The sequence below is a fragment of the Muntiacus reevesi genome, chromosome 4 (genome assembly GCF_963930625.1).
Source record: "Muntiacus reevesi chromosome 4, mMunRee1.1, whole genome shotgun sequence".
Taxonomy (NCBI): Eukaryota; Metazoa; Chordata; class Mammalia; order Artiodactyla; family Cervidae; genus Muntiacus; species Muntiacus reevesi.
Window position 1 is genome coordinate 21871653 of NC_089252.1, and position 20570 is coordinate 21892222.

Here is a 20570-nt window from a genome sequence, read left to right on the forward strand (position 1 = left end):
TCCTTTTGGTTTCTGATTCCTAAGGTTGGTCTAGTCGTTTGTGTAAGCTTTGTATAGGGTGATATTTGTGCCTGGCTTTTGTTTGTTTTTCCTCTGATGGGCAAGGCTGAGTGAGGTGGTAATCCTTTCTGCTGATGATTGGGTTTGTATTTTTGTCTTGTTTGTTGTTTAGATGAGGCATCCCTGAACCTTCTGTACAGGGTGCTACTGGTGGTTGGGTGATACTGGGTCTTTTATTCAAGTGGTTTCGTTTGTGTGAGTTCTTACTATTTGATACTCCCTAGGGTTAGTTCTCTGGAAGTCTAGGGTCCTGGAGTCAGTGGTCCACTCCAAAGGCTCAGGACTTGATCTCTAGCTCTGAGGACATGCAGCTGAGCGTAGTGGCTATGACTGTGACACAGATGCACGACACAGTCCTCGTCATGCGTCAGGCTTGGGACATACCCCACTTGTCTGGATACGGTTGTGAGAGTCGAGCTGAGGCTCATGTCGGGCACCACAATCATGAACACGCAGTGCAGGTCTGGCACTGCCTTGAACACAGTCTGAATAAACTCTTTGCAGCAGCCTTAAATACTCGTCCACGGCCACAGAGGTGCATGAACAGTGTGTTCAGAGGGTGCAGAAGAAGTTCTATTTTTCATTAAAACATTCTCTGTCCCTCTCCATGATAGGAATATTTCTCTCCATCCAACTGACGTTAAGTTTGACCATGGGACTTGCTTTGGCCAATGAAATATGAATGCAAGTGCTATGTGTCACTTTCAGAGACTAGCTTGAAGCACCAAAATTTACTTCTGTCTTTTTTTTCTCTTGATTAGCAACATGTACTTAATCTTACCATATGTAAGTTACAGCTCAAGGTTTTCTTTAAGCCATGAATATTTTTCTTGCCCCTTGCCCCACAAATCTCATGCTGTCTTGGGCTTTAACATTTTTGAAACACTTCTTACAGGCTCTTAAAAATATTTTATTGTATTTTGACATTTTTATGACATTTTCCATTTTATGGTCCTCTCTTTTTTAATATATGAATTCATCTTAATGTTTCTAATGCATTTCTCTGGTTTCCTTAATCATATTGTTTCCCCCCCCCCCCCCAATGGAACTAGTCCTTCATGTCAGAATTTCATTTTAGATATTCTTATCCTTCGGGAGCTTTAGTTTCTTTTTTGGGGGGCCGTTTGAAATACATATATAATTTTAAATTTGAATTTGAACCCTGATTTCCCAAACCTTTGATTTCAATGGACCCATAGCTGGTATCGTTTCTCTTGTTGTTCTGTCACTGCCATGTCTAACTCTTTGAGACCCCAAGGACTGCTATGACATCATAAATTTCAATGTGACACTGTAACTTTCTGCAAGAATTCTTTCACTTCCCCATTGGCAATCAATCCTCTCCCAGTGGCTTCTTTGTTTGTAGCACTGATAGGGAAATCAGAGGGTAGATCTGATTCTGTGACTTTTTCTACAAGGGGATCCTTACAGAATGGTGTGCTTCTGCCCTGGGGAGTTTCTATGTGGGTCACTCTATGAAACTGCAGTACTGGGTGTCATAGCTGATGCCATACAGAGGACTGTTTGCTTGAATGAGCGTCATACAGAGATGATAATCATCCTTGATCCCACCTCAAAGAAACGCTTGGTCAGGACAGAATTCTGCATCAGTAATAGTGGAGGCTATAAGAGCATGGAGGCTTTGTCTCAGCCTTCATGCTTATGTGCTTAGTCACTCAGTCTTGCCTGACTCTTTGCAACCCAATGGACTGTAGCCTGCCAGGCTTCTCTGTCCATGGGATTCTCCAGGCAAGAATACTGGAGTGGGTTGCCATTTCCCTCTCCAGGGGATCTTCCCAACCCAGGGATCAAACGTATGACTCTTGCATCTTTTGCATTGGCAGGTGGATTCTTTACCACTTAGCCACCTGGGAATTCCTCAGTCCTTGTATCTTAGGCAAAGTAAGAGTCATAATATTCCAACAGGTGGTTGTTGTTGTTGAATCACTAAGTCTGTGTCCAACTCTGTGATTCCAGGGACTATAACCCGCCAGGCTCCTCTGTCCTTGGGACTTCCCAAGCAAGAATACTGGAGTGGGTTGCCATTTCTTTCTCCAACTCGAACAGAGTAGCAGCAGGCTTCTACACATTGTCTGTCTTCTGATTATGGTACAAGACTCTTTCTTTTGTGGGAGAGAAAGCGGCGTCCTGGGAGCACATTCTGGAGTAACTAGATCCTGGTGGGGATTTAGGGGTCCCTCTCCTCCTTCACCAAAGGGTTACATTTGAGTTCCATTTCCAGAGATGAAGTAAAAGCAAATTGAATTGGTCTTTGAATACATGTAAGAATCCTTAGAGTTTTGGGGACATATATGAAGAATTTCAGATAAAGGCCATGAAAAATAGACTAGGCTGCATTTTCTACTCAACTGTAAATTGGACCATCTTAGTTACATAATTTTAGGCATATAAATCTTATTATAGACTCCTTTTCTTAGTAATTTTCCATAGATTATGAACATCACTTTCATCACAATGAAAGTGTTATTGCAGAGTAGTTATAAACCTACAGTTTGGAGTGAAATATACCTAGCATGAACCCCAGCTTCTAACTATTAACTGGTGATTTTAGATAGATTATTTATTGTCTCAGACACGCAGTTTCCTCAATTATAAATTAATATGAGTAGATTAAGTGAGATAATTTATGTGAAGTGTTTAGCAGAATGTATGGAACATATTAAAAGTTCTGAAAGTGGTTACTATTACTGTAATTATTATTCCATGAAATATCTATTATCTTCCATAGTGTTTGTTTTTTACTTTTACATGGAGCATTTCCATCCTCCCACCCTCACATTTCAGTTTTGACATATCTCAGTAATATTGATAAACCTGCTTCCGGTTTTCATGAAATACATATTAGCTCTTGGCATAGAATGATCTGAGTACTTCATATGTTTTGAGATAGAATATGCTTTATTTTTAAAACTTGAAGTTGGAAAAATTACTTAAAGTTATGTTTACAGCTATTTGATAATAAATAGAATTACTGCTGTTAAAAAATAAAACTAATTCACCATGCAATTTAAAATGTTCAGAGTGGTAATAAAAATGAGAAAGAGATCTCTCTGAAGAAAATGGTATGCCTTTTATAATTCCTCATATATTAAGCAAATGTTCCTGGAGGATTTGATGTGATTTGAACTTTTGTAATGTTTTTAAATCAAGTATTTATAAACAAAAAGAAGACATGATTTCAATATGGTAGATATTTAATGCATCTTGATAAATAAGTGAATTAATAAAAGAGTCTGTAAATATAATTTTTTGTTCAGTAGGTGAAACTTACCAGTATGAAGCAAAAAACCCAGTAAAACAATACCCATAACCAGATCCAATGATTAATCTTGGCAATTATATTTAAAAATTGCAAATGGCCCTGTTTTAAAAGGCAAATCATATTTATAAAATGCAGTAGTTATTCTGATTCTATTAAAAAGGAAAATAATAAACATGTGCTAAACTATGATATGCATAATATTCAGGATCTTGTCTTATTAAATATATTCGCTAAATCCATTGAGATTGGATAAGATTCAAGTACCATTTCAAGGGCTGAACTCTGGATGATGGATAAGACACAGTTAATAATAAATGGCAATGTCAAGATAAGGTGTGATGGCTAAAGATATAGGTTTTATGGCTTGCCTTATTTAACATCTGTGTTAAGTATAGAAGTGCCCAGTGTGTTAATTAAGTTTACAAATGGCTCTAAATTAGGAGATGCTACAAATACCACTGAAAACCAAGGAGTAATCTCAGAAATAAAAGGAATTCATAAATAGAACTGCCATTAAATAATACTGAAGGAAAATAAATGAGTATGAGTGAAGATTTCAAATACTCTTGCTCTCACTTTCTGGTCTTCTGAGGCAAAAGCTAAGTACAAATCATAAAACAAGCATAAAATGACTTTCGAGGCTAATGATCTTTAACTTGGAAAGAGGATCATAAATGAGTATCTTTTAGAGCTCATCACTGTCAAGTAGGTACTTAAAACTATGCTTAGAGAACAACTTGGTATAATGAATTTCACTGTGTTTGACTGCAGAGAATACTGGCTTAGATTCTGCTGGTTCATATCCTAAACTCTAGTACACAGGTTCTTATTTTGTTGTCTAGATGGTTACTCTGAATTCTGAAAAGTGAAACTCTAGCTCTGAACTGCCATCTCTGGGGGCTGGGTTTCTCTACTCTGTCCTCTTATCAACATGTTTGTCTGAACCTCTGTTAACAATTTTCTGACTTGCTGAGTGTTCATCTCATCTTCCTCCTATCATCAGTTGCTAGGCAATTTTTAGTCCTCTCATTTCCCTCTGGGGGCTCTGTGTAGTCTCAACATCTTACCTGTTGCCTTCAGAGTGCTCGTCTCCATCTGAGAGCTTCTGCTCCTGGGCATAACTGTTTGGAAATTTGTTGCTTCATACTCAGTGTTTCTAAAGAAAATTCATTATCGTTCTGTCCTTGAAGAAGACCTCTCTCCTGATTTCTTCATCAACGTCAGTGCTGATAGATTTCACCTAGGTCAGTGGGGTTAGTTGCTTAGTTGTGTCCGACACTTTGTGGCCCCAAGGACTATAGCCCACCAGGCTCCTCTGTCCATGGAATTCTCCAGACAAGAATACAGGAGTGGGTTCCCATTCCTTTCTCCAGGGGAATGGAACCTGGGTATCCCACATTGTGGGTAGATCCTTTCTCATCTGAGCCACCAAGCATTGTCTGTGACATTTTCACATTCAAGATTCTCTGATTTCTACTGTTTACCCAGTCTCTTTGAGTCCTCTTTCCAAATTCATATTAATTTTCATCTTTCCTGTCTCACTTCCATTCTCCTTGTCCATGCCTGTATCATTTATATTTTTATGATCATAATAGCCTTTTGGGAGATAGTAAAAATAATAAGAATAGGTTTTATGTTCTTATAAAAGTAAACACATATAACTATGGGAAACTGATTTGCAACACCACCCTTCCAAAAATGAATACTCAAATATTCAAGAAACATTGGAGTAAAAGCAGAACAAACATAACCATGTCAGGTTAACACCATCTAGAAACTTCTGGATTGTAAATTATATGTGGAAGTGAAGGTTTGGTTCTTGCATGGTTTTGATCATACATTATTGGATATTCTTAGGAGAAAAGCAACCAGTAGTAACATTATCAACAAAGTAAAACTGGACTGTTTCCACATAGACATAAGATAACGACGTGGTTGCATGACGGAAGTATTAGCTTTTTCTACAGTGGTAATTGTTTTGCAGTATACAAGTATACCCTTTAAACTTACACAATGTTATATATTGGATATATCTCAGTAAAGTGAAAGAAACTGAAAGTTGCTCAGTCGTGTGTCTGAATCTTTGCAACCCCATGCAATAGTCCATGGAATTCTCCAGGCCAGAATACTAGAGTGGGTAGCCATGCCCTCCTCCAGGGAATTTCCCAACCTAGGAATCGAACCCAGGTCTCCCACATTGCAGGCAGATTCTTTACCTGCTGAGTTTCCAGGGAAGCCCTCATCTCAGTAAAGCTGGGGGGTAAAGTCATGGTCATGAATTATGGGTGTGTTCATAGGCGTGTCATGTAAGAAAATAACTGAACAAGTTTGAATTGAAATGGTACATTTATTACAGCCAGGAAGTTTAAAAAATATAAATATACACATACCATATCATTGAATGAAAAAGCAAGTTACACTGTAATGTATATAGATGACTGAGCCATTTTATGCTTATACATTTTTTGTGCATGTGAATTCATACCAAAGTATTAATGACAGTCATCTTTGGAGAAGTAGGGCTTTGGATGAAAATAAAATTTAAATTTACTACTTGTTAAACTATTTTTATTAAGAGTACAGTGACTTTTGTAATATAAATTAGTTATCCATATTAATTTTAGAAAAACTGAAGAAAGAGATATATAATCATGGAATACAGATGTAACTACTGTTCATACCGGGCTGTGTTTCCCGCTACAATTTTTATGCTTACATACAGTTGTTTGAATATATTTCAGATCATATCATTTATCCATTTATTCATTTGATAATCAGCATCTTTGTATAGAAAACTGTGGTTCATAAAGTGGTGAATGCAAGAGGAAAAAAATGAGAGGAGACGAAATCTGCCATCCAAATACGTTATATTTACCAAATTTATTCATTCAGCAAGTATTTATCATCAAGAGCATTTTATGTACTGGCACTGTTCTAGATATGACAAGCATGTAACCAGGCAATCTTCTGTTCTTAATGGAAATAGAAACCATTAAAATCCATTTGAAATGTCTTAAAGTGCTTAAAGACATATCTGGTGTTCAGATAACCTATTAGGCATTTAGCACACTAACTATGTTAAAATTTTTTAAATGAGTAGGTTTTTTTTTTTTTCTCTTGAGTTTAAGGTCACAATCACTTAAATATCTTCCAGTGAACATATGCTTGCAAACTCATGCCAGCTGACTTAATGAGTAGAAGATAAATGTGTTCATGAGTAGAAGAGAAGGGGACCAACAAAAAGACACATGCAGCCAGGAAATGGATTCAACAAACAGATTCAACAATCACCTTTGTTCCAGGTGCCAAAAAGTGGGATGAAGGCAAAGACAAAATGGAAGAAAGGTTAGAAATTAACATCAATGATAATATGGTAATTATAAACAGATTCTTTCAGCTACATGCTTTGATATTCCCGATTGCTCCTCTTTCTTGTGCTGGGGAATTGGCTTCTCTGATGACAAATGCAGGTGTCGATAGGCTGGATGGAGCCAGAGATTATGGTGACAAAAGAGAGGCTGTGATCCAGGAACCAGGCAGGTCCTGGCAGGGGACTGTGGCAAGGCAATGAGAAAGGTAGGCATGCTGAATTTCAAGGGATGGTCTGAGACATCAAAAAGTACAGTAGGTGGGGGCCAACATGGGACCTACATGTCTCCAGAATAAAGCAGTGGCTTAGTTACTAGAACAGAACATGACGCTAGAGAGACAGAGTTCTGGCTTGACTCCTTTTTTGTTCCCCTTAGCAATCTGGCCCCAGGCCTACAGATGTGAATTACTCTGCAAATAGAGCTTCATTCTACTCCACTATGGAACCTGACTTTGGAGGAAGCTCATTAAATAGGGTGGTCACACCTCTCCATGGTGTGAAATCCAAGAACTTGTAGCAAATTGGAAAACCTGTTGCTGAAGAATCATACCTTTCTAGATTTTTCGGATGACCAGTTGTGACCCACGACCTTCTCTTTGTGCACTATCTTTCCACACTGCGGTGCTAATCTGAGGACTCCTTTTCCTTACTTTCTACTTTCATTTTGGACAAAGATGAGAACTATATTGAAAATGTTATGATGGGAGAGATGGTTAATTATAAATTGCTATCTGTGTCAAACAAAAGCTAACAACTGCTTGCTCCCTAGGAAGGGTTTTTAGATAATTTTATACTCTACTTATGCTGGACCAGTTATCTAGATAAATTGGATTTAATATAAAAGGCATTTTATTTTCTCAAAATAGGAGACTCTACATGCTCAAATCCAGGATTTCCATTTTGAATCTTGGGTATGTTGAAGTGCACTGAAATTGTACCATGCACGGCCTGTGTGACTGTGGGTTGTGATTTTGTATAGCTTCATCATGTTATTGGTCAAATTTAATTTCCCAGAGGTTAGAAAACTGAAATTATTTCATGTTTGCACACCTTACCCTTGGAAAGAGAAGATGGCAGTCAATCTGTTTTTCCATTTATTCAATTTTTCCTTTGGAACCTCTCAACTGGTGATAAAGAAAACTGCATTTGTTTTAAGTGGAAGGAGCTTAATTGAGTGTGTTGGTTTTGTCATAGATGGCTATTTGTGAGTATGCAGAAACCAAATGCCACCTGGGAAGTAAAAGTCATTTTTTTTTCCAGTGCAGTATTTTTAATTATGTCTTTTCACCAGAGCTCCAGGGCAAAAGTTCCATTTTTCTCCCTGCTCATTATTAGTAAAACCCACAAGGACAAGGTTTTCTAATTTCATATTTTTAAGTGAATTTAGCATGCAAAGTGTTCTGAAATGACATGAGATGTGTAGTTAAGATAACACCTAGGCTCTGGAATTTCTTGGCTTCACACAAATCTTTATATTCTACCCAGACTGACTCTGTTCACGCAGAAATACTTAGCCACACAACCTGCCTGTTACTGAAAGTGTATTCAGTCACTTGTTGTAATTATTGTTTGTATGCTACACGCATTTGAAACATATGGTAGCTATTATGAGAACTATATATATATTGTTGTTGTTGTTGTTTGTTTTCATCTGTGTTGAGTGTGATTTAGTGCAGTATGCAGGCTTGTAAACATTTTGAAATTAATTAACCTGAACACAGTTGAATTCACCCGTCTGGGTTCCTACTAATACACTGGCTAAAACACTGAATAACAAATGAGGGAAAAATGGAAGCGGTGAGATTCCAAGGAGAGAGAACAAGGACTTATGCCTCCAGAGTGTGTAATCCCTATCCTGCCATTGTTTTCCTCTGTGAACTTGAGTCTGCCCTTCTTTGCTTTTGTTTTTCTGGCTTTGGCAGGAGAGCAATAGCAAGCACAGGCAGGGTGGTAGTGAGGATGAATGAATGCCTAAAATGTTCTTTGGGAGCCTCCAGTAAAACACACTGGGCCACATGTGGAAATTATTATTAGTTCATTCTCATGCACTTTTAATCCCTGCCCTCTAGGCTCAGACTGGCAGCCAAGGCACCAATTACTGTCGATGGGGCTGTTGGTTCTTGTGATGTGAACACCTGTCCTCCAGCAAATGAACTGAGATAATACACACCAATTTACTATGTGTGTCATATACCCTGCAAATTGAATCTCCAAAATACACTCTGAGTTGAATAATACATGACACTGGGTTGAAATGACAGGAAATAGGCTCAGTACAATTGCTGGGGCATCTGTGTCCATCCCAGGCCTTTGTCCATCCAGCCTGCTGCTGCAACGCCAAGCCAGACCTCCCTCCGCATTCTCAGAGATGACTAAGGGGGGCCATCCATATGGGGAAAGTCACTGCAGAATTGCTGGCTTTCGTGGGACAGCCTCGGGCTGACTCATCCAGTCAAGCCAGGGCTTGGCAGACCCAGCCCACACTGTTCATCAGTTACAATGAAATTGCAACTGTGTACAATTCCAGGGTCTCTCCAGTTCATATTTAAAGAAATAGTCATTAGATGCTGGATGATCTGCCCCATGTAAATTGCTGCCCTGGAATTTACAAGAGAGAAAATTTCAGAGTGAAAAAGGGAATGAAATCACAGTCTAGGATAAGCGGTTGAGGGAATGAGTTTTAAAGGTCAGACACTGGTGTGAATCTTGCCTCCATTTTGACAAGCTGTGTGATTTCTGGCAAGTTCCAAACTATAATCTCTCTAAACTTCAGTTTCTTCATTGGCCTTTAAAGTCAGGATCGTACCTAACTTGCTTTGCATTCATATCCCCAGTGACCGGCACATTATCTGGCACACAGAGGTACTGAAAAGCCTTGGATGATTCAAGAATTTTCTGGAATTGTTTTTCTTAACTGCTTGGAGCGTGTTCAGTCATTTCCCACTCTTTGTGACCTCATGGACTGTAGCCAGCCAGACTCCTCTGTCCATGGGATTCTCCAGGCAAGAATACTGGAGTGGGTTGCCATTTCCTCCTCAAGGAGAATCTTCCAAACTCAGCCATCAAACCCACGTCTCTTGCATCTCTTGTATTGGCCGGCGGGTTCTTTACTGCTGTGCCTCCTGGGAAGCCCACTGCTTGTTACAGCTACTGGTGTGACAGCCAGCAAAAGCAGTGCTGGCACACAGCCCTCTGATTCAAGTCACCCCTGTGCCTTCCTTGTAGGATCTAGGGGATCTAGGGGAGAAGGAGGAAACTGGGCTCTTGGTGTTTGGCCTGTTGTGCCTGATGCCCAGCCAGCAGGTTCATCGTGACACTTAAGCTTGTTTTGTGCAACTCAAATCTCCTTCCTCAAAGAAGGCATTTTGCACAGCCAGAGCTGCATATTTTGATACATTTTACTTGTATATTTGTAGAACTGTGTACATGTAGAATTTTATAGTGTGTCTGTTGTGTTCTTCTCAGTTTGATAACATGATTCTCACATAAATATGGGTCTATTCTCTTGCACGGTTGTATTTGATATTGCACATAAGTATGTACAGTTTTCCTTTCTTTCATGTTTAATTATATGTTAACCAGTCAGAACTATCTTGATCCAGATACTCTCTATTTTCTTTTTTTTTAAATATAGTTGATTTACAATATTAGTTCAGGTGTACAACCTAGTGAGTGACTATTTTAATAGGCTATACTCCATTTAAAGTTCAAAATAGTGGCTATAATCCCTCATGCCATACAATATATCCTTGTTGCTTACCTACTTTATACATAATAGTTTGTATCTCTTAATCCTGTACCCCTATTTTGCGCCTCCCCATATCCTCTCTTCACTGGTAACCACAAGTTTGTTCTCTGTATTTGTGAGTCAGTTTCTGTTTTGTTAAATACATTTGTTTTTTAGATTCCACATATAAGGGATAATATAGATTGTATATCTTGCTCCATCTGACTTATTTCACTAAACATAATATTCACTAGATCCATTCACATTTATTGCAAGTGGCAGAATTCCATTATATTTTATGTCTGAGTAATATCCACTGTATATATGTACCATTTTCTTAAGCCAATCATCTGTTGATGGACACTTAGGTTGCTTCCATGCCTTGGCTATTGTAAATGGTGCTTCTGAGAACATTGGGGTACATGTTTCTTTTTGAACTAGTGTTTTTATTTTCTTCAGATATATACCCAGGAGTGGAACTGCTGGATCATATGGTAGCTCTATTTTTAGTTTTTTGAGAAACCTCCATACTATTTTTCACAGTGGCTGCACCAACTTACATTCCCATTGACAGTATACTAAGATTCCCTTTTCTCCACATCCACACCAAGATTTGTTATTTGTCATCTTTTTGGTGGTAGCCATCATGACAGGTGTGAGGTGATACCTCACTGTGGTTTTGCTTTGAATTTCCCTAATGATTAGTGATGTTGGGCATCTTTTCATATGCTTGTTTACTATCTATATATTTTCTTTGGAGAAATATCTGCACTTCTTTGACTTTGCATCCCCTGCTCATTTCATAGGACTTCAAATAGAATGCAAGCTTAATCAGCATCTACGGGTGGACTTGCTAGTGAAAGTGCAATCGTATCCTTTCCAGAAAGCATGTTTGCACTTTTATCTAGATAGATCTGACCCGTTAGGGATCCATGCTGCCAGTAGTGGGTCGTGATGAATGTGTAGTGTGGTGAAGAGGAGACTGGAGAAAAGACCAACTAAAAATTATTCACAGTTTTTCAAAAAGTCCTATTAACCTGGACAGAGGGCAGATTAGTTTGACAGCACAAAATAGGAATGAGGTTTTAGAGAGTGCAGGATGTTGAGAAATGACTGGGTGGGGTGGGGCGGTGTCATGGGCCTGGACAGACAAACGGCATGAGTCCCTGACCTTACAGGTTAGTGTAGGGAAAGAGGCACTGCCATGAAAATGAATCTACAAACCATGAAGCTGGTATCAGAGATAAAACCACATTAAATTCACTATGGCAACCCACTCCAGTATTCTTGCCTGGGAAATCGCATGGACAGAGGCGCCTGGCAGGCTACAGTCCTTAGGGTTGCAAAGAGCCAGAAACAACTTGCAACATTCATTGCCTTGGATCAACCTCATAAGTTCCCCCTCGCCCTGTCCTCATTTGTTATATTCTTCTCTGCAGCAAAATACTCTATCCTCTATTTACAACAGTACCTGGCAGGAGAATATGAGTTGAGTGAAAATTATGTAGAGTGAAAGGAAGTTAAGTGCAGAACCATATTTACATGTAGGTTCACTTTCATCCGGAAGCCAGGATTATAAAAGCATGTGTAGCTAGCGATTTTTTTTTTTTTTGTACTATTTTTCTTTTAAAAACACTCACACTCTGTCTCTGAGGAATCATTAAAAATAGTCACCAGAGACTCTCTCCCTGGGCCCTTGGAAAAACAGGAAACTAACACGAGAATTTTCAAAGTTGGTAAAACAGCATGGCCTGTAATGAATCTCTAGCAACTATCAGGGGCAGATAGCCGGAAAAGGTCTTATTAGGGACTTCCCTGGTGGCTCAGATGGTACAGCGTCTGCCTACAATGCAGGAGACCTGGGTTCGATCCCTGGATCGGGAAGATCTTCTGGAGAAGGAAATGAAAACCCACTCCGGTACTCTTGCCTGGAGAATCCTGTGGACAGAGGAGCCTCGTGGGCTACAGTCCGTGGGGTCAAGAGTCGGACACTACTGAGCGACTTCACTTATGTATTTCCTACTCGCGATGAAACGCCGATCTGTTCTGTGTTTCATCTTCAAGGACAAAATGAAACTAACAGCCAGCCCCGAGCTTGTTTAAAGGACAGTGATGTACCTGGAAGTGATCACTTCTTCTTTCACTAGGATGAGTTCTGAGGAGGAAGCCTCATCATCTTGCTCAGGAATTCACCTTTGAGAAAATTGAGCCGAGTCATCCCATCTGGCTGCTACCCCGGGAACAGCAGCTCTGCGTGCCGCGTGCTCCTCTGCTCTGGCCACACCTGCCACATCACTACGTGACTGCAGTTCCGTGGACCAGACAAGGAGAAGAATACGGGGCCAGCCCCTTTCCAGCCCCGCCACCCAGCCCAAGAAGAAAAGGATATCAATGATGTCTTGCTTTCCAAGCTCTCTTGGAATCTCAGGCTCCAGAAGCAGGAACCTCTGAAGAATGTGTTTTTCATCTTGGCAGAGACAGCCTGGGACCCACATGTTAAAAAGCGTTATATAGCGATGAGAGGCCTGGGAACCATGACCTGTGAGACCCTGGACAAGGCGAGAAAATATACGAAGATTGTTCTAGGCCTGCTGCTGCATGGTCTGTATGACCCGGTGAGTTCTGAAGTCATCCTCGAGAGCATGAAGATCCTGACACCACCATCCTGGGCAAGATGCAGGGGAAAGGCCTGAGCTCCTTCTACATAGACATCACCCTCCAGACCAGGGCTTTGCTTGATGACGAGAATGACAGCCTGAGATACTTGACCTTTGTCTTGTTTGGACAACTGGTTACCCTTGCTGGACGGAAATGGAGGAGGTTCTTCACCCATCAGGTGAAGCAGACTCAGGACTCCCTCTGGTCCCACTTACAGGACAGGAATCCCCAGCTGGCCAAGGCTTGCAAAACAACTTTTTGAGCCTGTTCTCTGTATCTGAGACAAAGCAAGGTCTACAGCTTCCAGAATGAGGAGGATCAAAGGGACCCTAAACTCTGCCAGCAGCTGAGCTACTACCATCCAGAGCTCCTGCAGTTCTTCTATGCAAATAAAATCCTGTAAATACTAAGAGGCAGGGAGGTGGGTCCAGTGAGCACTTGGTTAGGGGCTGATAGTCCCCTCTTTTAACCCTTTGGAGGCTCTGTTGCCTCTAGTGATTGTGATAGAAAATGGGATGTAGGGAGACCAATTGATGGCAGACATAAGACCGTGGAATTGTATAATTATATCCAAAGTAAATTCTAAATAGCTTATGTCTCATTTCCTTCCATACATATTTGATGGTAAAGTTCGTCCTTTCTTTAAAACATTTAAGGTACATGTGGATTCAGTGCTTTTGTTCTCAGCATTTTTCTTCTTAAGGATATCTCTGTCACCAACCTTTCTTTTTAATTTTTTTTTTATTAGTTGGTGGCTAATTATTCACAACATTTCAGTGGGTTTTGTCATACATTGACATGAATCAGCCATGGAGTTACTCTTTTTAATTTTTAAGGCTCAGGAGAATATTACCTGAAGTTTTTTTTTTTTTTAAACCTGCTTATTGATCCTTTGCCATTTGCTATTAAAACCTTTTTCTGGTGAGATCTATTTAAAGTTGGCCAAGCTGCCAAAATTTAGTGTGGAGGGCAATTTCTAGCTGCTCATCATCTTTGACAGTCAGTGCCTCCAAGATCATTCCAAACAAGTTAATAAAGAGAAAAAAAATTAAAAAAAAAAAGAAAAGTCACCAGAACACATTATTTTAACCTTCTTTAGTTTTGTGTGTATGTGTGCACGTGTGTGCGTTCTCTCAGTCACTTCAGTTGTGTCTGACTCTTTGCCACTCTATGGACTGTGGCCCACCAGGCTTCTCTGTCTGTGGGATGGGATTCTCCAGGTAAGATCCCTGGAGTGGATTCTTTACCCACCAAGCCACCTGAGAAGCCCCTTCTTTAGCTCAGCAAAAGGTAAATGGGAAAATTTAGCTTCAATCTCATACCCTAGATACATTTTTCTTTATATCTGTGACATATTATATATTCACCAATTACATTTTCCATTCATTTCTGCTGAGTAAGCCATAGCTTTCTCATTCCGTTACTTTTGGTTTGGTCATGTGATTTGTTTTGGCTGATGGAATGTGAGCAGATGTGATATGCAGTCATCCCTTTGTATCCACTAGGAGTTGGTTCCAGGACTCCCTCAGATATCAAAATCCAAGGATGCTCAAGTTCTTTGTATAAAACGGGTAGTATGAATACAGTTGGCCGCCTATATCCGTGGATTCTGGTCCCACCATACAAGGGCCAACTGAACTCCACATCAGAGCACATCTTCAAATATGCTCATTTAGTGTTGGTATTTTGTTTCTTTTATGCCCACCCTTTACTTGAAAAGAACATGCCCCAGACAGTAGTTGTCTTTGAACTGGGTTCCAAAATGAGAAAACTAATAGAGAAGAACTGAACAGAACCTATTAGAGTCACAGCTGACTTGCTGACCTCAGATATTTGAACAAGAAGTAAGCATTTGCCATTGTAAACTAATAAGGTCTACATATTTAATCATTATTGTTGCAGTAACAAATTAACACCAACTTTGCAGCATAAACAGCGCAAATTTATCTTATAGTTCTATAGATAAAGTCCAATGAGTCTAACTGGTTAAAATCAAGGTGTTGGCAGGGCTAGGTCCATTTCTGGAGGTTTTAGGGGAGAATCTGTTTCTTTGCCTTGTCCAGCTTCTAGAGGTGGTGCATATCCCTTGGTTGGTGGTTTCCTTCCAACTTCTTCAGTCAATGACCTTGCATCTATTTTCCCACAGCCACATCTCCCTGCTGATTGTCTTTTTCTGCCTTCCTCTTTAACTTTTAAGTATTCTTATGATTTCACTGGGCTCATTCACTGAATTTGGATGATCTCTGAAACTTTAAAGTCAGTTGCATAGCAACCTTAATTTCCATTTGTCCTGTGATGTTAACATATTCACAAATTCTAAGGATTATGACAGGGATATCTTTGGGGGCAATTATTCTGCAGTGTGGGTATCATACTCAAGGATGATATTACTAAGATAGCAGAGAACTAGCAACTACTTTGTAAATGTACATAAAACAGTGACTTCCTGTGGTTGCTTGAAGTCAGAAGAGAAAACATACAAGCAGAGTCACATTGACTCTGATGGTCTGGCTCCATGTCTTATACTGACCCCAGCTGTGGGACCCTGGGCAAGTCATTTGATTTATTTCACTCTTAGTTTCTTTACCTTTAACATGGAAATACTCAATGTTGGTGCTGTTTATCTTTCAGGGTTACTAGGATCAAATGAAATAATGTAAGGATATCTGTCTATCTATATATATATATTTCATTTTTTCTTCTTTATTATGGCTGAATAATATACCATTGTGTGTTTGTGTACACACACGTGATATTTTTATATCTGTTAATTGGTGAACACTTAGATTGTTTACATATCTTGACTCTTTTTTTAAATTGAAGTATAGTTGCTGTGCAACATAAATTACAGGTGTACAGTGCAGTAATTCACAATTTTAAAGGTTATATTCCAATTATACTTATAAAATATTGGCTATATTCCCTATATTGTCAAATATATCCTTGTAGTTTATTTTATACCTAATAGTTTGTACCTGTTACTCTGCTACTCCTGTGTTATTTCCCCCTCTTCCCTCTCCCCACTGGCCACCACTAGTTTGTATCTATGAGTCTGTCTCAGTTTTGTTCTATTCACTAGTTTATTGTATTTTTTTTAGATTCTACATATAAGTGATATCATACAGTATTTGTCTTTCTCTGTCTGACTTATTTCACTTAGCATAATGCCCTCCAAGTCCATCTATGTTGCTGTAAATGCAAAAATTCATGCTGAGTTCAGTTTAGTCGCTCAGTTGTGTCTGACTCTTTGTGACACCATGAACCACAGCACACCAGGCCTCCTTGTCCATCACCAACTCTCGGAGTCCACCCAAACCCATGTCCATTGAGTCGGTGATACCATCCAACCATCTCAATCTCTGTCGTCCCTTCTCCTGCCCTCAATCTTTCCTAGCATCAGGGTCTTTTCAAATGAGTCAGCTCTTCTCATCAGGTAGCCCAAGTATTAGAGTTTCAGCTTCAACATCAGTCCTTCCAATGAACACCCAGGACTGATCTCCTTTAGGATAGACTGGTTGGATCTGCTGAGTAGTATATATTTATACTACACCTTATTTATCCAATTACCTGTTGTTAGATGCTTAGATTGCTTCCATATCTCTGCAATTGTGAATAATGTTTCCATGAACATTAGGGTGCACATACCCTTAAGAATTAGTGCAAGACTTTATTCTTTTTTTCTCTATAATAGGAATATATAGGTTGGTAATAGGGTCATCAGATTCAATCTTGCCGCAAATACTCTTTTATATGGACCATGACTTCTGTGTCTATGTATGCATATTTGTGTGCTTATAACTATACTGTGACTACACATTCAGCTAACTCACCTTTCCAGTGAAACAGTACTGCAGGTTTCAAAGGTGCATACCATCTTCATTTCTTCACCAGGGAGGAACATTAACGAATAGTAATAAATGGGTAAAATTAAGATCTTGTTTTTTAGTCACTAAGTCATGTCCAACTCTTATGACCCTGTGGACTGTAACTCTCCAGGCACCTCTGTTCATGGGAATTCCCAGGCAAGAATACTGGAGTGGGTTACTATTTCCTTCCCCAGGGTATCTTCCCAACCCAGCAAGGAGACCCACATCTCCTGCATTGCAAGTGAATTCTTTACCACTGAGAAACCAGGGAAACCATCAAAACTAAGATACCAATTTCCGTTAATGAAAAGTCCCATGTTTTCAGAGATATATGTATATGCCTATGTCTGCTTTTGTTGTAAGTCATATAAAGTTTTTCTTTTGTATAGCCTTCCATATCATATCACAGCATGGTCTTGACATTATAAGTTTTCAGTTTCATAGGTTTTTTGAGAAGAAACTCACAAATAGAATGATATATAAAATTGCTTTTTCCTTTTGTTGGGAGTTCAGCTTGGTGCTGATCCTCTTAGCCAGTTCCTAAGGCTTCCCTGGCTAAGCAGCAGCTGTCTCTTCCAATGGCAGCTAGATGCTCTTGATATTTTGGTGTCTGAAGGATGGAAGAATTTATCTTACCATTATACATGGGTTCATGAGAGATCATACTTTTATAGATATTTAAAGAGTTTATGTCTTTCTACATCTTTTATTCTTTTTGCCTGCTTTCCCATATTCTTTACTATTTAGATATATTTTAGATATGATTTATTTAAATGCATTCTTGTGTGTTTTTACTGGTGTATATATGCACAAGTTATATGTGCTGTTATTTCAGGTCAAATTATGATACTTGTCCAATGACAGAGCCACTTTTTAAATAAGCTGTTTTCAAGAGATCACAAATTTGTTGGCTGCAAACTGAATTTTTTCAGCAAAGCAATGCATCAGAGAAAACTATCACTTGTAAAAACATTTTCACATTTAGTACAGGAGCCTACAACCATTCCATGAAAGTATGCTGTGCTATGCTAAGTACAAACATGAGAATTAGTCCAAAGCATGGCACTAATAAATCAAAAAGTCCTATAATATTCAAATTAAAAATTCAGAAGAATAAGAATGAAATTTAGGTGGTATGCATGCCTTCCAAAATAAAAGGAGTTAATCATTCAGAGAAAGAGTTATTTTGAAAATTCTTCTGCTGCTAAGTTGCTTCAGTAGTGTCCGACTCTGTGCGACCCCATAGACGGCAATTAGTGCCTAGTAAAGTGAAAGATCTCTATTCTCTTGTTGAGTTCTATTCTCTAAAACTAAATATTCTAAAATAGTTTTTGTTTTGAACTTCATTTTGATGTTAATCATTATATTGATAGTTTATAAGACAATAACTGCCTAAAATAAGATATTATAATTATTATAATTAGTAATTATCAAACACAGTGTCTTTTAAACAAATTAAAATTATAGGCATACACAATAGCTCATAAAAATACAACTAAAAGGGTATGCATTAAAAACAATAGGATGGTTGGGAAGAATGGAAAATGGGATTATGGGAAGACAATAAAGGAATACGTAAATTAATAAATGAATAAAACAGGGGAATATTTAATGTGGTGTGAATTAAGGAGCGTGATTAACTTAACCTCTGCACCAGGGGTTCAAAAATACTAATCTGTTTGCATTTCACCTTCTTTTGGAGGCAGAGTTTCAATTTAGGATGCAAATTATAATGACCTGAGGCTCTTTAAAATATGCCCACACTTGTACCCAACCCCTAGATTTTCCGACTTTAATAAGACTGGGGGACAAATTTCTTCTTCAGTCACTCAGTCATGTCCGACTCCTTGCGATCTCATGGACTGCAGAATGCCAGGCTTTCCTGTCCTTCACCATCTCTCGGAGCTTGCTCCAACTTCTGTCCATTGAGTTGGTGATGCCATCCAACCATCTCATCCTCTGTTGTCCCCTTCTCCTCCTGCCCCCAATCCCTCCCAGCATCAGGGTCTTTTCCAATGAGTCAACTCTTTGCATGAGGTGGCCAAAGTATTGGAGTTTCAGCTTCAGCATCAGTCCTTCCATTGAACACCCAGGACTGATCTTTAGAATGGACTGGTTGGATCTCTTTGCAGTCCAAGGGACTCTCAAGAGTCTTCTCAAACACCACAGTTCAAAAGTATCAATTCTTCAGTGCTCAGCTTTCTTTATAGTCCAACTCTCACATCCATACATGACCACTGGAAAAATCATAGCCTTGACTAGATGGATCTTTGTTGGCAAAGTAATGTCTCTGCTTTTTAATATGCTGTCTAGGTTGGTGATAACTTTCCTTCCAAGGAGTGTCTTTTAATTTCATGGCTGCAATCACCATCAGAAATTAGGTATGTGTATTTTTTGTGACTAAATATTATGAAGTGAACACATCTGTGCATGGTTAATTGAAAACATAGAACATCACAAACATCCCAGATGACCTTCTCTTTGAAAAAATAGTACTTTTGAAAGCTCCAGATCTGATTCTAATGTTTGCATAGTGTTAAGAACCATTCTTCTGGCTCATATTCAGGCTGATGCCTTATTCTCTCATGGCTTTCTTTCCCTTGCATTTGTTTTTATTCATTTTGCAGTTTTCCAAGCATTCATAGTAAGTAGTGATGATCTATAAACCTTCTCAGTCCTTTTATCTTATAAATGTATCTATTTTCTTGTTTGATAGATTTACTACATGTAGAATTATTATTTCAAATCATTTTTCCATTCAAATTTGATAGCATTTTCCACCATCTTTGAGTCTCTAATTTTGGTGAAATCAGTTTGATGTCATTTGTTGTATATATCTTTTTTTTATTATCTCTTCCTTGGAAGTTTTCTTGATTTCCTCTGAATCCTTGAAGCCCTGAAATTTCACTGAAATGTATTGATATGTGCTTGATTCTGCTACCCAGGTGAATATCTGATAGGTCCTTAAGTTAAAAATATTTGCATTATTTCTTTATTTCCTTCCCTTTGCTAATCACTGACTCCTTCCAAGAATGCCTGTTAGATCAACATTGGCATTCTGGAATTGAACCTCAATGTTGTAAAGAAAAAAAATTACATATGTGTATTATATATAACAAAAAATATATTTATATATAACAATTATATTCTACAATAGGAGAAATTTCTTAAGTGTAATATTTCTAATACTAACTTTGGTCTTAACTGGATTATTCCTTTATTCAGTTCATTGACTAACATTCCATAATCACATATTTTTTAATTCCACAAATTTATTCTCTGATAGTTCCCTTTTGGGCTCCTATAGGAATGGTAGGTTTATTCCCTAGGCAGATCAACTCCTTCTTTTAGAAAGTTGTTTTGCTCTGAGTTGGCTTAGTTAATTAAAACATTATAAAGCATTTTAATTAAGTGATCCATTCCAGCTTTTTGTCCTTGTTGAGTTGGAATTTGGAGCTAGTCCTTGGTTATCTTGTGGACAGAACTTTCATTTAGTGTTTAGGTCTAAGGTTTCTTCATCCTGTTTTACCCTTCAGTCTGATTCTTTTTATTAGCTAGGATTCCCTTAAGCTTTCTTCTATACTGATGGCTCACTTTTTTATTTTT

At 38.7% G+C, this 20570-nt stretch overlaps 1 pseudogene; it reads left to right on the plus strand.

Moving 5' to 3' along the window:
• The first annotated feature begins 365 nt into the window (after positions 1 to 365).
• Positions 366 to 13501, plus strand: LOC136167385 (protein maestro pseudogene; annotated as a pseudogene).
• The last annotated feature ends 7069 nt before the right edge of the window (positions 13502 to 20570 follow it).